The sequence below is a fragment of the Oncorhynchus keta genome, chromosome 19 (assembly GCF_023373465.1).
Source record: "Oncorhynchus keta strain PuntledgeMale-10-30-2019 chromosome 19, Oket_V2, whole genome shotgun sequence".
Taxonomy (NCBI): Eukaryota; Metazoa; Chordata; class Actinopteri; order Salmoniformes; family Salmonidae; genus Oncorhynchus; species Oncorhynchus keta.
In genome coordinates, this window is record NC_068439.1 from 1,325,680 (window position 1) to 1,345,384 (window position 19,705).

General features: G+C 38.6%; 1 pseudogene; it reads left to right on the forward strand.

Moving 5' to 3' along the window:
• LOC118381944 (protein FAM91A1-like) overlaps nt 1-19,705 on the forward strand; it is a 152,676-nt pseudogene that overhangs the window by 43,219 nt on the left and 89,752 nt on the right.

Genomic DNA, 19,705 nt, shown 5'->3' on the forward strand with positions numbered 1-19,705 from the left:
TGTAGTTTTAATGGGTTAATTAATGGAGGGCCATGTCAACACCTGGTGCTGTAGTTTTAATGGGGTTAATTAATGGATGGTCCTGTCAACACCTGGTGCTGTAGTTTTAATAGGTTCATTAATGGAGGGCCATGTCAACACCTGGTGCTGTAGTTTTAATGGGTTAATTAATGGAGGGCCATGTCAACACCTGGTGCTGTAGTTTTAATAGGTTAATTAATGGATGGTCCTGTCAACACCTGGTGCTGTAGTTTTAATGGGTTAATTAATGGAGGGCCATGTCAGCACCTGGTGCTGTAGTTTTAATAGGTTAATTAATGGATGGTCCTGTCAACACCTGGTGCTGTAGTTTTAATAGGTTAATTAATGGATGGTCCTGTCAACACCTGGTGCTGTAGTTTTAATAGGTTAATTAATGGAGGGCCATGTCAACACCTGGTGCTGTAGTTTTAATAGGTTAATTAATGGATGGTCCTGTCAACACCTGGTGCTGTAGTTTTAATAGGTTAATTAATGGATGGTCCTGTCAACACCTGGTGCTGTAGTTTTAATAGGTTAATTAATGGAGGGCCATGTCAACACCTGGTGCTGTAGTTTTAATAGGTTAATTAATGGATGGTCCTGTCAACACCTGGTGCTGTAGTTTTAATGGGTTAATTAATGGAGGGCCATGTCAACACCTGGTGCTGTAGTTTTAATAGGTTAATTAATGGATGGTCCTGTCAACACCTGGTGCTGTAGTTTTAATAGGTTAATTAATGGAGGGCCATGTCAACACCTGGTGCTGTAGTTTTAATAGGTTAATTAATGGATGGTCCTGTCAACACCTGGTGCTGTAGTTTTAATAGGTTAATTAATGGATGGTCCTGTCAACACCTGGTGCTGTAGTTTTAATAGGTTAATTAATGGAGGGCCATGTCAACACCTGGTGCTGTAGTTTTAATAGGTTAATTAATGGATGGTCCTGTCAACACCTGGTGCTGTAGTTTTAATAGGTTAATTAATGGATGGTCCTGTCAACACCTGGTGCTGTAGTTTTAATAGGTTAATTAATGGAGGGCCATGTCAACACCTGGTGCTGTAGTTTTAATGGGTTAATTAATGGAGGGCCATGTCAACACCTGGTGCTGTAGTTTTAATAGGTTAATTAATGGAGGGCCATGTCAACACCTGGTGCTGTAGTTTTAATAGGTTAATTAATGGATGGTCCTGTCAACACCTGGTGCTGTAGTTTTAATAGGTTAATTAATGGAGGGCCATGTCAACACCTGGTGCTGTAGTTTTCATAGGTTAATTAATGGAGGGCCATGTCAACAGCTGGTGCTGTAGTTTTAATAGGTTAATTAATGGATGGTCCTGTCAACACCTGGTGCTGCTGGCTGGGAACAGAGCTTTACCTGTGCTCACAAGGGAAATCAGCCATTTCTACATCCCAGATGGCATCCTAAGTTGTGCTCTATATCAGGAATAGGGACACATGCCATATTCTTCAGGACAGCCTTACATTTACTCAGATGATCTAAGAAGTTGCTTCGGTAACATCCCCATTAAAGACTGAGTTCATCATTATGTCATTATGCTTTCTGTTGAAAGGATAATGTCCCTATTCTATATTGAAGATTATTATAGTAATTTGTAGTCATCATATATTTAATATATATATATAAGAATATCAGCAGATTTGAAAGTTAAATGTTTTAACTTTCATTGTTCAACACTGCTGACATTTTGGCTATTTTTGTGCACGACACAAACACCCTAGGGTTTAATATTTCCCCCAAATTCTACAAATGTTCCATCCTAATATCCTAGGGCTGCTATTTTTCTCTTGCTGTCTCTCTTTAACTCAGAGCAGTTCTCTCTCGCTCTCGCTCTCGCTCTCGCTCTCGCTCTCGCTCTCGCTCTCGCTCTCGCTCTCTCTCTCTCTAACTCAGAGCAGTGGTCCCTCAACCTCTCTCTCTCTCTTTAACTCAGAGCAGTGGTCCCTCAACCTCTCTCTCTCTCTTTAACTCAGAGCAGTGGTCCCTCAACCTCTCTCTCTCTCTTTAACTCAGAGCAGTGGTCCCTCAACCCTCTCTCTCTCTTTAACTCAGAGCAGTGCTCCCTCAACCTCTCTCTCTCTCTTTAACTCAGAGCAGTGCTCCCTCAACCTCTCTCTCTCTCTTTAACTCAGAGCAGTGCTCCCTCAACCTCTCTCTCTCTCTTTAACTCAGAGCAGTGGTCCCTCAACCTCTCTCTCTCTCTTTAACTCAGAGCAGTGCTCCCTCAACCTCGCTCTCTCTCTTTAACTCAGAGCAGTGCTCCCTCAACCTCGCTCTCTCTCTTTAACTCAGAGCAGTGGTCCCTCAACCTCGCTCTCTCTCTTTAACTCAGAGCAGTGGTCCCTCAACCTCTCTCTCTCTCTCTCTCTCTTTAACTCAGAGCAGTGGTCCCTCAACCTCTCTCTCTCTCTCTTTAACTCAGAGCAGTGCTCCCTCAACCTCTCTCTCCCTCTTTAACTCAGAGCAGTGGTCCCTCAACCTCTCTCTCTCTCTTTAACTCAGAGCAGTGGTCCCTCAACCTCTCTCTCTCTCTTTAACTCAGAGCAGTGGTCCCTCAACCTCTCTCTCTCTCTTTAACTCAGAGCAGTGCTCCCTCAACCTCGCTCTCTCTCTTTAACTCAGAGCAGTGGTCCCTCAACCCTCTCTCTCTCTTTAACTCAGAGCAGTGGTCCCTCAACCTCGCTCTCTCTCTTTAACTCAGAGCAGTGCTCCCTCAACCTCGCTCTCTCTCTTTAACTCAGAGCAGTGCTCCCTCAACCTCGCTCTCTCTCTTTAACTCAGAGCAGTGCTCCCTCAACCTCGCTCTCTCTCTTTAACTCAGAGCAGTGCTCCCTCAACCTCGCTCTCTCTCTTTAACTCAGAGCAGTGCTCCCTCAACCTCGCTCTCTCTCTTTAACTCAGAGCAGTGCTCCCTCAACCTCGCTCTCTCTCTTTAACTCAGAGCAGTGGTCCCTCAACCTCGCTCTCTCTCTTTAACTCAGAGCAGTGCTCCCTCAACCTCGCTCTCTCTCTTTAGCTCAGAGCAGTGGTCCCTCAACCTCGCTCTCTCTCTTTAACTCAGAGCAGTGGTCCCTCAACCTCGCTCTCTCGCTCTGTCTCTCTGTCTGTCTCTCTCTCTCTGTCTGTCTCTCTCTCTCTCTCTCTCGCTCTCTGTCTGTCTCTCTCTCTGTCTCGTCTGTCTCGCTCTCTCTCTCTCGCTCTCTTTCTCACTCACTCTCTTTCTCCTAGAGCAAGCCTCCTTCAATCTAATGGTCTCCTGGGTGAAACTTTCAAACATTTCCTCCATTTCATATTTCCCACTTGTCATTTTAACCTTGAAGGATGTGGTACAAGATGTTTTTAGTTTTCTGTTCTAACCTACTGGCAATAATTTCTTGACTGTAGAATACATTAAAACATTGAGATTTTTGTGTCTGAGAGAATTTCCTTCGGCAATGAACTTTTAGTTGTTAAATAAGAGCAGGAAACTTTCTCCACAACGTATTCTGTTCTGTGTAATCGTAATGATGCAGGGTGTTTTCAGAATACATTCCTGCAGTGCTTGATAATGATTAGTATAATTGGTCTGACCGACCAGCTGTCTTCAGTGGAAGGAGCAGAACAAAGCAGCAACCCATGGATACTAACTTGGCTGACACCGTTCTGTTTGACCCTCATGGCATACCATTGATTAGGAACAGGCTGCTTCTGGCTGTACACTGTTATTTTAATAGTCCTCTCCTCTCTCAGAATGCTGTGTCTATGTACTGTCGCCTGGGTTTTGCCCTGAAGAAAGGAAGCTCTTTCAGCTCAGAGCAGCTCCACCCCACATGGAAGACTGCCCCCTCTGTCAACAGACTGAAGTAGGTCTTCAAAACCACTATATCACCACACTACTATATCACTATACTACTATATCACTATACTACTATACCACTATACTACTATACCACTATACTACTATAACACTATACTACTATATCACCACACTACTCTCTCACTATACTACTATATCACTATACCACTATACTACTATATCACTATACTACTATACCACTATACTACTATACTACTATATCACTATACTACTATACCACTATACTACTATATCACTGCACTACTATACTACTATATCACTATACTACTATATCACTATACTACTATATCACTATACTACTATATCACTATACTACAATATCACTATACTACTATATCACTATACTACTATATCACCACACTACAATATCACTATACTACTATATCACCATACTACTCTCTCACTATACTACTATATCACTATACTACTATATCACCACACTACTCTCTCACTATACTACTATATCACTATACTACTATACCACTATACTACTATAACACTGCACTACTATACTACAATATCACCACACTACTCTCTCACTATACTACTATATAACCACACTACTACATCACTATACTACTATATCACCACACTACTATATCACTACTACTATATCACTATACTACTACATCACTATACTACTATATCACTCTACTACTATATCACCACACTACTACATCACTATACTACTATATCACCACACTACTATATCACTGCACTACTATATCGCCACACTACTACATCACTACTACTATATCACCACACTACTACATCACTATACTACTATATCACCACACTACTACATCACTATACTACTATATCACTCTACTACTATATCACCACACTACTATATCACCATACTACTATATCACTGCACTACTATATCACCACACTACTATACTACTATATCACCACACTACTCTCTCACTATACTACTATATCACCACACTACTCTCTCACTATACTACTATATCACTGCACTACTATACTACTATATCACTATACTACTATATCACCACACTACTCTCTCACTATACTACTATATCACTGCACTACTATACTACTATATCACTATACTACTATATCACCACACTACTCTCTCACTATACTACTATATCACTGCACTACTACATCACTATACTACTATATCACCACACTACTCTCTCACTATACTACTATATCACTGCACTACTACATCACTATACTACTATATCACCACACTACTATACCACTACACTACTATATCACTACTACTATATCACCACACTACTCTCTCACTATACTACTATATCACCACACTACTACATCACCACACTACTATATAACCACACTACTACATCACTATACTAATATATCACTGCACTACTATAATACTATATCACCACACTACTATATCACTATACTACTATATCACCACACTACTATACCACTACACTACTATATCACTACTACTATATCACCACACTACTCTCTCACTATACTACTATATCACCACACTACTACATCACCACACTACTATATAACCACACTACTACATCACTATACTACTATATCACCACACTACTCTCTCACTATACTACTATATCACTGCACTACTATATCACCACACTACTATATCACTATACTACTATATCACTACTACTATATCACCACACTACTCTCTCACTATACTACTATATAACCACACTACTACATCACTATACTACTATATCACTATACTACTACATCACCACACTACTATATCACTACACTACTATATCACTATACTACTATATAACCACACTACTATATCACTATACTACTATATCACCACACTACTATATCACTATACTACTATATCACCACACTACTATATCACTGCACTACTATATCACTATACTACTATATCACCACACTACAATATCACTATACTACTATATCACTATACTACTATATAACCACACTACTACATCACTATACTACTATATCACTATACTACTATATAACCACACTACTATATCACTACACTACTATATCACTATATTACTATATCACTATACTACTATATAACCACACTACTATATCACTGCACTACTATACTACTATATCACCACACTACTATATCACCACACTACTATCTCACTATACTACTATATAACCACACTACTACATCACTATACTACTATATCACTATACTACTACATCACCACACTACTATATCACTACACTACTATATCACTATACTACTATATAACCACACTACTATATCACTATACTACTATATCACCACACTACTATATCACTATACTACTATATCACCACACTACTATATCACTGCACTACTATACTACTAATCACCACACTACTATATCACTATACTACTATATCACCACAGTACTATATCACTATATCACTATACTACTATATCACCACACTACTATATCACTATACTACTATATCACTCTACTACTATATCACCACACTACTATATCACTATACTACTATATCACTATACTACTACATCACTATACTACTATATCACTCTACTACTATATCACCACACTACTATATCACTCTACTACTATATCACCATACTACTACATCACTCTACTACTATATCACCACACTACTATATCACTCTACTACTATATCACCATACTACTACATCACTCTACTACTATATCACCACACTACTATATCACTCTACTACTATATCACCACACTACTATATCACTCTACTACTATATCACCATACTACTACATCACTCTACTACTATATCACCACACTACTATATCACTACACTACTATATCACCACACTACTATATCACTATACTACTATATCACCACACTACTATATCACTGCACTACTATACTACTAATCACCACACTACTATATCACTATACTACTATATCACCACAGTACTATATCACTATATCACTATACTACTATATCACCACACTACTATATCACTATACTACTATATCACTATACTACTATATCACCACACTACTATATCACTATACTACTATATCACTATACTACTATACTACTATATCACTATACTACTATATCACTATACTACTATATCACTATACTACTATATCACCACACTACTATATCACTATACTACTATATCACTATACTACTATATCACTGCACTACTATACTACTATATCACCACACTACTATATCACTGCACTACTATATCACTCTACTACTATATCACCACACTACTATATCACTCTACTACTATATCACCACACTACTATATCACTCTACTACTATATCACCACACTACTATATCACTCTACTACTATATCACCACACTACTATATCACTCTACTACTATATCACCCACTACTATATCAATCTACTACTATATCACCACACTACTATATCAATCTACTACTATATCACCACACTACTATATCACTCTACTACTATATCACCACACTACTATATCACTCTACTACTATATCACCACACTACTATATCACTCTACTACTATATCACCACACTACTATATCAATCTACTACTATATCACCACACTACTATATCACTCTACTACTATATCACCACACTACTATATCACTCTACTACTATATCACCACACTACTATATCACTATACTACTATATCACTCTACTACTATATCACCACACTACTATATCACTCTACTACTATATCACCATACTACTACATCACTCTACTACTATATCACCACACTACTATATCACTCTACTACTATATCACCACACTACTATATCACTCTACTACTATATCACCACACTACTATATCACTCTACTACTATATCACCACACTACTATATCACTCTACTACTATATCACCATACTACTATATCACTCTACTACTATATCACCACACTACTATATCACTCTACTACTATATCACTACACTACTATATCACTCTACTACTATATCACCATACTACTACAACACCATATATGGTCTTCAATACCACCTCAAGCCTATGGAATCCTTTTGTGGCAGCCAAATCCACACACTGCAGGGCTCCCTCTTTGAGCCTCTTTAAAGACTCTTGGGACATGTTAACACAGCACCAAACCCAGTGGAATGTCAATACTCTGAATACAATACACCACACTACTCTCTCACTATACTACTACATCACTATAGCACCAACCCCAATGGAATGTCAATACTCTGAATACAATACACCACACTACTCTCTCACTATACTACTACATCACTATACTACTATACCACTATACTACTATACCACTATACTACTATACCACTATACTACTATACCACTATACTACTATACCACTATACTACTATACCACTATACTACTATACCACTATACTACTATACCACTATACTACTATACCACTATACTACTATACCACTATACTACTACATCACTATACTACTATATCACTATACTACTATACCACTATACTACTATATCACTATACTACTACATCACTATAGCACCAAACCCAATGGAATGTCAATACTCTGAATACAATACACCACACTACTCTCTCACTATACTACTATATCACTATACTACTATACCACTATACTACTATATCACTATACTACTATATCACTATACTACTATACCACTATACTACTACATCACTATAGCACCAAACCCAATGGAATGTCAATACTCTGAATACAATACACCACACTACTCTCTCACTATACTACTATATCACTATACTACTATACCACTATACTACTATATCACTATACTACTATATCACTATACTACTATATCACCACACTACTATATCACTATACTACTATATCACTATACTACTATATCACTATACTACTATATCACACTACTACTATATCACTACACTACTATATCACTATACTACTATATCACCACACTACTATATCACTCTACTACTATATCACCATACTACTATATCACTATACTACTATATCACCACACTACTATATCACTATACTACTATATCACTATACTACTATACCACTATACTATTATACCACTATACTACTATATCACTCTACTACTATATCACCACACTACTATATCACTCTACTACTATATCACCACACTACTATATCACTCTACTACTATATCACCATACTACTACATCACTATACTACTATATCACTCTACTACTATATCACCATACTACTACAACACCATATATGGTCTTCAATACCACTTCAAGCCTATGGAATCCTTTTGTGGCAGCCAAATCCACACACTGCAGGGCTCCCTCTTTGAGCCTCTTTAAAGACGCTTGGGACATGTTAACACAGCACCAAACCCAGTGGAATGTCAATACTCTGAATACAATACACCACACTACTCTCTCACTGTACTACTACATCACTATACTACTATACCACTATACTACTATACCACTATACTACTATACCACTATACTACTATACCACTATACTACTATACCACTATACTACTACATCACCACACTACTCTCTCACTATACTACTATATCACTATAGCACCAAACCCAGTGGAATGTCAATACTCTGAATACAATACACCACACTACTCTCTCACTATACTACTACATCACTATACTACTATACCACTATACTACTATACCACTATACTACTATATCACTCTACTACTATATCACTATACTACTATACCACTATATCACCACACTACTCTCTCACTATACTACTATATCACTATAGCACCAAACCCAATGGAATGTCAATACTCTGAATACAATACACCACACTACTCTCTCACTATACTACTACATCACTATACTACTATACCACTATACTACTATATCACCACACTACTCTCTCACTATACTACTATATCACTATACTACTATACTCTATACTACTATACCACTATACTACTATATCACTCTACTACTATATCACTATACTACTATACCACTATACTACTACATCACCACACTACTCTCTCACTATACTACTATACCACTATACTACTATATCACTATACTACTATACCACTATACTACTATATCACTATACTACTATATCACTATACTACTATATCACTATACTACTATATCACCACACTACTCTCTCACTATACTACTATATCACTATACTACTATACCACTATACTACTATATCACTATACTACTACATCACTATAGCACCAAACCCAATGGAATGTCAATACTCTGAATACAATACACCACACTACTCTCTCACTATACTACTACATCACTATACTACTATACCACTATACTACTATATCACCACACTACTCTCTCACTATACTACTATATCACTATACTACTATATCACCACACTACTCTCACTATACTACTACATCACTATACTACTATACCACTATACTACTATATCACCACACTACTCTCTCACTATACTACTATATCACTATACTACTATATCACCACACTACTCTCTCACTATACTACTACATCACTATACTACTATATCACTATACTACTATATCACCACACTACTCTCTCACTATACTACTACATCACTATACTACTATATCACTATACTACTATATCACTATAGCACCAAACCCAATGGAATGTCAATACTCTGAATACAATACACCACACTACTCTCTCACTATACTACTACATCACTATAGCACCAAACCCAATGGAATGTCAATACTCTGAATACAATACACCACACTACTCTCTCACTATACTACTATATCACCACACTACTCTCTCACTATACTACTACATCACTATAGCACCAAACCCAATGGAATGTCAATACTCTGAATACAATACACCACACTACTCTCTCACTATACTACTACATCACTATACTACTATACCACTATACTACTATACCACTATACTACTATACCACTATACTACTATACCACTATACTACTACATCACCACACTACTCTCTCACTATACTACTATATCACTATAGCACCAAACCCAATGGAATGTCAATACTCTGAATACAATACACCACACTACTCTCTCACTATACTACTATATCACTATACTACTATACCACTATACTACTATACCAGTATACTACTATATCACTATACTACTATATCACTCTACTACTATATCACCACACTACTACTATACCACTATACTACTACATCACTATAGCACCAAACCCAATGGAATGTCAATACTCTGAATACAATACACCACACTACTCTCTCACTATACTACTATATCACTATACTACTATACCACTATACTACTATATCACCACACTACTCTCTCACTATACTACTATATCACTCTACTACTATATCACTATACTACTATACCACTATACTACTACATCACCACACTACTCTCTCACTATACTACTATACCACTATACTACTATACCACTATACTACTATACCACTATACTACTATATCACTCTACTACTATATCACTATACTACTATATCACCACACTACTATATCACTATACTACTATATCACTATACTACTATATCACCACACTACTATATCACTATACTACTATATCACTATACTACTATACTACTATATCACTATACTACTATATCACTCTACTACTATATCACCACACTACTATATCACCACACTACTACATCACTATACTACTATATCACTCTACTACTATATCACCACACTACTATATCACTCTACTACTATATCACCATACTACTACATCACTCTACTACTATATCACCACACTACTATATCACTCTACTATTATACCACTATACTACTATATCACTCTACTACTATATCACCACACTACTATATCACTCTACTACTATATCACCACACTACTATATCACTCTACTACTATATCACCATACTACTACATCACTATACTACTATATCACTCTACTACTATATCACCATACTACTACAACACCATATATGGTCTTCAATACCACTTCAAGCCTATGGAATCCTTTTGTGGCAGCCAAATCCACACACTGCAGGGCTCCCTCTTTGAGCCTCTTTAAAGACGCTTGGGACATGTTAACACAGCACCAAACCCAGTGGAATGTCAATACTCTGAATACAATACACCACACTACTCTCTCACTATACTACTACATCACTATACTACTATACCACTATACTACTATACCACTATACTACTATACCACTATACTACTATACCACTATACTACTATACCACTATACTACTACATCACCACACTACTCTCTCACTATACTACTATATCACTATAGCACCAAACCCAGTGGAATGTCAATACTCTGAATACAATACACCACACTACTCTCTCACTATACTACTACATCACTATACTACTATACCACTATACTACTATACCACTATACTACTATATCACTCTACTACTATATCACTATACTACTATACCACTATATCACCACACTACTCTCTCACTATACTACTATATCACTATAGCACCAAACCCAATGGAATGTCAATACTCTGAATACAATACACCACACTACTCTCACTATACTACTACATCACTATACTACTATACCACTATACTACTATATCACCACACTACTCTCTCACTATACTACTATATCACTATACTACTATACCACTATACTACTATATCACTCTACTACTATATCACTATACTACTATACCACTATACTACTACATCACCACACTACTCTCTCACTATACTACTATACCACTATACTACTATATCACTATACTACTATACCACTATACTACTATATCACTATACTACTATATCACTATACTACTATATCACTCTACTACTATATCACCACACTACTACTATACCACTATACTACTATACCACTATACTACTACATCACTATAGCACCAAACCCAATGGAATGTCAATACTCTGAATACAATACACCACACTACTCTCTCACTATACTACTATATCACTATACTACTATACCACTATACTACTATATCACTATACTACTATATCACTATACTACTATATCACTCTACTACTATATCACCACACTACTCTCTCACTATACTACTACATCACTATACTACTATACCACTATACTACTATATCACCACACTACTCTCTCACTATACTACTATATCACTATACTACTATATCACCACACTACTCTCTCACTATACTACTACATCACTATACTACTATATCACTATACTACTATATCACCACACTACTCTCTCACTATACTACTACATCACGATACTACTATATCACTATACTACTATATCACTATAGCACCAAACCCAATGGAATGTCAATACTCTGAATACAATACACCACACTACTCTTCACTATACTACTACATCACTATAGCACCAAACCCAATGGAATGTCAATACTCTGAATACAATACACCACACTACTCTCTCACTATACTACTATATCACTATACTACTATACCACTATAGCACCAAACCCAATGGAATGTCAATACTCTGAATACAATACACCACACTACTCTCTCACTATACTACTATATCACTATACTACTATACCACTATAGCACCAAACCCAATGGAATGTCAATACTCTGAATACAATACACCACACTACTCTCTCACTATACTACTATATCACTATACTACTACATCACTATAGCACCAAACCCAATGGAATGTCAATACTCTGAATACAATACACCACACTACTCTCTCACTATACTACTATATCACTATACTACTATACCACTATACTACTATATCACTATACTACTATATCACTATACTACTATATCACTATACTACTATATCACTACACTACTATATCACTATACTACTATATCACTATACTACTATACCACTATACTACTATATCACTATACTACTATATCACCACACTACTATATCACTCTACTACTATATCACCACACTACTATATCACTCTACTACTATATCACCATACTACTACATCACTATACTACTATATCACTCTACTACTATATCACCACACTACTACATCACTCTACTACTATATCACCACACTACTATATCACTCTACTACTATATCACCACCACACTACTATATCACTCTACTACTATATCACCATACTACTACATCACTCTACTACTATATCACCACACTACTACATCACTATACTACTATATCACTCTACTACTATATCACCACACTACTATATCACTCTACTACTATATCACCATACTACTACAACACCATATATGGTCTTCAATACCACCTCAAGCCTATGGAAGCCTTTTGTGGCAGCCAAATCCACACACTGCAGGGCTCCCTCTTTGAGCCTCTTTAAAGACGCTTGGGACATGTTAGCACAGCACCAAACCCAATGGAATGTCAATACTCTGAATACAATACACCACACTACTCTCTCACTATACTACTACATCACTATAGCACCAAACCCAATGGAATGTCAATACTCTGAATACAATACACCACACTACTCTCTCACTATACTACTATACCACTATACTACTATACCACTATACTACTACATCACTATAGCACCAAACCCAATGGAATGTCAATACTCTGAATACAATACACCACACTACTCTCTCACTATACTACTATATCACTATACTACTATACCACTATACTACTATACCACTATACTACTATATCACTATACTACTATATCACTCTACTACTATATCACCACACTACTACTATACCACTATACTACTATACCACTATACTACTACATCACTATAGCACCAAACCCAATGGAATGTCAATACTCTGAATACAATACACCACACTACTCTCTCACTATACTACTATATCACTATACTACTATATCACTATAGCACCAAACCCAATGGAATGTCAATACTCTGAATACAATACACCACACTACTCTCTCACTATACTACTATATCACTATACTACTATACCACTATACTACTATATCACTATACTACTACATCACTATAGCACCAAACCCAATGGAATGTCAATACTCTGAATACAATACACCACACTACTCTCTCACTATACTACTATATCACTATACTACTATATCACTATACTACTATATCACTATACTACTATATCACTATACTACTATATCACTATACTACTATATCACTATACTACTACATCACTATAGCACCAAACCCAATGGAATGTCAATACTCTGAATACAATACACCACACTACTCTCTCACTATACTACTATATCACTATACTACTATATCACTATACTACTATATCACCACACTACTCTCTCACTATACTACTATATCACTATAGCACCAAACCCAATGGAATGTCAATACTCTGAATACAATACACCACACTACTCTCTCACTATACTACTACATCACTATAGCACCAAACCCAATGGAATGTCAATACTCTGAATACAATACACCACACTACTCTCTCACTATACTACTACATCACTATAGCACCAAACCCAATGGAATGTCAATACTCTGAATACAATACACCACACTACTCTCTCACTATACTACTATATCACCACACTACTCTCTCACTATACTACTACATCACTATAGCACCAAACCCAATGGAATGTCAATACTCTGAATACAATAGCAGATGTAACGCACATGAATAAATCACATCCCACACTATAAGACACACGCCCCTAACACTCACAGGTCTAGTGTTAATGTATGTTCCCCACCCCGTGTCCCAGGAGCACTGTGGACCCCAAACAGATGCTGTTGTCGTGGGAACAGGGAGGTCCTGTGATGATGGAGGCTGGATCCTCTGCTACAGACACCACCAGCCTGGAGAACCAAGGTGAGAATCTCCACGGTTACCAAGCCCTGGATCTGGCTCAGGCTGCCCAAAGTAACCCCTGAGTAAGGCGTCTCTAGCCTGATCCCAGGTCTGTTTGTGCTGTCTCAAAACAATCCAATCCACAGCATCGTGGGATTATGAGTTTTTCTCTCTCTGTGTGTTAGACAACACCAGTGTGAGCAGCCTGAGTAACCCTGGTCCTTCTGCCCCACCCACCAAGAGGATCGCCTTCCTGTTTGACTCCACCCTCACCGCCTTCCTCATGATGGGGAACCTTTCTCCGGTACGTACCCTAACCTCTGACCCCTAACCCTTGATAATATTATAGTGTTATTGTAGATACTATGTTAGTAGATTATAATAAAATCAAATCAAAGTTTATTTGTCACGTGCGCCGAATACAACTGGTGTAGAACTTACAGTAAAAGGCTTCCAGGCCCTAACCAACGGTGACATTTTTAAGTAAGAAAATAGGTATTAGGTGAACAATAGATGAGTAAAGAAATAAAAACAACAGCAGGAAGACAGTGAAAATAACAGTAGAGGGGCTATATACAGTAGAGAGGCTATATACAGTAGAGAGGCTATATACAGTAGAGAGGCTATATACAGTAGGGAGGCTATATACAGTAGAGGGGCTATATACAGTAGAGAGGCTATATACAGTAGAGAGGCTATATACAGTAGAGAGGCTATATACAGTAGAGGGGCTATATACAGTAGAGGGGCTATATACAGTAGAGGGGCTATATACAGTAGAGGGCTATATACAGTAGAGGGGCTATATACAGTAGAGGGGCTATATACAGTAGAGGGGCTATATACAGTAGAGGGCTATATACAGTAGAGGGGCTATATACAGTAGAGGGGCTATATACAGTAGAGGCTATATACAGTAGAGGCTATATACAGTAGAGGCTATATACAGTAGAGGCTATATACAGTAGAGGCTATATACAGTAGAGATGCTATATACAGTAGAGATGCTATATACAGTAGAGATGCTATATACAGTAGAGGCTATATACAGTAGAGGCTATATACAGTAGAGGCTATATACAGTAGAGGGGCTATATACAGTAGAGGGGCTATATACAGTAGAGAGGCTATATACAGTAGAGGGGCTATATACAGTAGAGGGGCTATATACAGTAGAGAGGCTATATACAGTAGAGGCTATATACAGTAGAGGCTATATACAGTAGGGGCTATATACAGTAGAGGGGCTATATACAGTAGAGGGCTATATACAGTAGAGGGGCTATATACAGTAGAGAGGCTCTATACAGTAGAGAGGCTCTATACAGTAGAGAGGCTCTATACAGTAGAGGGGCTATATACAGTAGAGGGGCTCTATACAGTAGAGGGGCTATGTACAGTAGAGGGGCTATGTACAGTAGCGGGGCTATGTACAGTAGCGGGGCTATATACAGTAGAGGGGCTATATACAGTAGAGGGGCTATATACAGTAGAGGGGCTATATACAGTAGAGAGGCTATATACAGTAGAGGCTATATACTATACAGTAGAGAGGCTATATACAGTAGAGGCTATATACAGTAGAGGCTATATACAGTAGAGAGGCTATACACAGTAGAGGCTATACACAGTAGAGGCTATACACAGTAGAGGCTCTATACAGTAGAGGCTATATACAGTAGAGAGGCTATATACAGTAGAGGCTCTATACAGTAGAGGCTCTATACAGTAGAGAGGCTCTATACAGTAGAGGCTATATACAGTAGAGGGGCTATATACAGTAGAGGGGCTATATACAGTAGAGGGGCTATATACAGTAGAGGGGCTATATACAGTAGAGGGGCTATATACAGTAGAGGGGCTATATACAGTAGAGGGGCTATGTACAGTAGAGGGGCTATGTACAGTAGAGGGCTATATACAGTAGAGAGGGTATATACAGTAGAGGGGCTATGTACAGTAGAGGGGCTATGTACAGTAGAGGGGCTATGTACAGTAGAGGGGGTATGTACAGTAGAGGGGCTATGTACAGGAGAGGCTATATACAGTAGAGAGGGTATATACAGTAGAGGGGCTATGTACAGGAGAGGCTATGTACAGTAGAGGGGCTATGTACAGTAGAGGGGCTATGTACAGTAGAGGGGCTATGTACAGTAGAGGGGCTATATACAGTAGAGGGGCTATGTACAGTAGAGGGGCTATGTACAGTAGAGGGGCTATGTACAGTAGAGGGGCTATGTACAGTAGAGGGGCTATGTACAGGAGAGGCTATATACAGTAGAGAGGGTATATACAGTAGAGGCTATATACAGTAGAGAGGGTATATACAGTAGAGGGGCTATGTACAGTAGAGGGGCTATGTACAGTAGAGGGGCTATGTACAGTAGAGGGGCTATGTACAGTAGAGGGCTATGTACAGTAGAGGGGCTATGTACAGTAGAGGGGCTATGTACAGTAGAGGGGCTATATACAGTAGAGGGGCTATGTACAGTAGAGGGCTATGTACAGTAGAGGGGCTATGTACAGTAGAGAGGCTATGTACAGTAGAGAGGCTATGTACAGTAGAGGGGCTATGTACAGTAGAGGGCTATGTACAGTAGAGGGGCTATGTACAGTAGAGGGGCTATGTACAGTAGAGGGGCTATGTACAGTAGAGGGGCTATGTACAGTAGAGGGGCTATGTACAGTAGAGGGGCTATGTACAGTAGAGGGGCTATATACAGTAGAGGGCTATATACAGTAGAGGGCTATGTACAGTAGAGGGGCTATGTACAGTAGAGGGGCTATGTACAGTAGAGAGGCTATGTACAGGAGAGGCTATGTACAGTAGAGGGGCTATGTACAGTAGAGGGGCTATGTACAGTAGAGGGGCTATGTACAGTAGAGGGGCTATGTACAGTAGAGGGGCTATGTACAGTAGAGGGGCTATGTACAGTAGAGAGGCTATATATAGTAGAGGGCTATATACAGTAGAGAGGTTATATACAGTAGAGAGGTTATATACAGTAGAGGGGTTATATACAGTAGAGGGGTTATATACAGTAGAGGGCTATGTACAGTAGAGGGGCTATGTACAGTAGAGGGGCTATATACAGTAGAGGGGCTATGTACAGTAGAGGGGCTATGTACAGGTGGTACCGGTACAGAGTCAATGTGGAGGCTATATACAGGTGGTACCGGTACAGAGTCAATGTGGAGGCTATATACAGGTGGTACCGGTACAGAGTCAATGTGGAGGCTATATACAGGTGGTACCGGTACAGAGTCAATGTGGAGGCTATATACAGGTGGTACCGGTACAGAGTCAATGTGGAGGCTATATACAGGTGGTACCGGTACAGAGTCAATGTGGAGGCTATATACAGGGGGTACCGGTACAGAGTCAATGTGGAGACTATATACAGGGGGTACCGGTACAGAGTCAATGTGGAGGCTATATACAGGGTACCGTACAGAGTCAATGTGGAGGCTATATACAGGGGGTACCGGTACAGAGTCAATGTGGAGACTATATACAGGGGGTACCGGTACAGAGTCAATGTGGAGGCTATATACAGGGGTACCGGTACAGAGTCAATGTGGAGGCTATATACAGGGGGTACCGGTACAGAGTCAATGTGGAGACTATATACAGGGGGTACCGGTACAGAGTCAATGTGGAGGCTATATACAGGGGTTACCGGTACAGAGTCAATGTGGAGGCTATATACATGGGGTCACTGGTACAGAGTCAATGTGGAGGCTATATACAGGGGTTACCGGTACAGAGTCAATGTGGAGGCTATATACAGGGTGTTCCGGTACAGAGTCAATGTGGAGGCTATATACAGGGGTCACTGGTACAGAGTCAATGTGGAGGCTATATACAGGGGGTACCGGTACAGAGTCAATGTGGAGGCTATATACAGGGGGTACCGGTACAGAGTCAATGTTGAGGCTATATACATGGGGTACCGGTACAGAGTCAATGTGGAGGCTATATACAGGGTGTACCGGTACAGAGTCAATGTGGAGGCTATATACAGTGGGTAACCAGTACAGAGTCAATGTGGAGGCTATATACAGGGGTTACCGGTACAGAGTCAATGTGGAGGCTATATACAGGGGTTACCGGTACAGAGTCAATGTGGAGGCTAT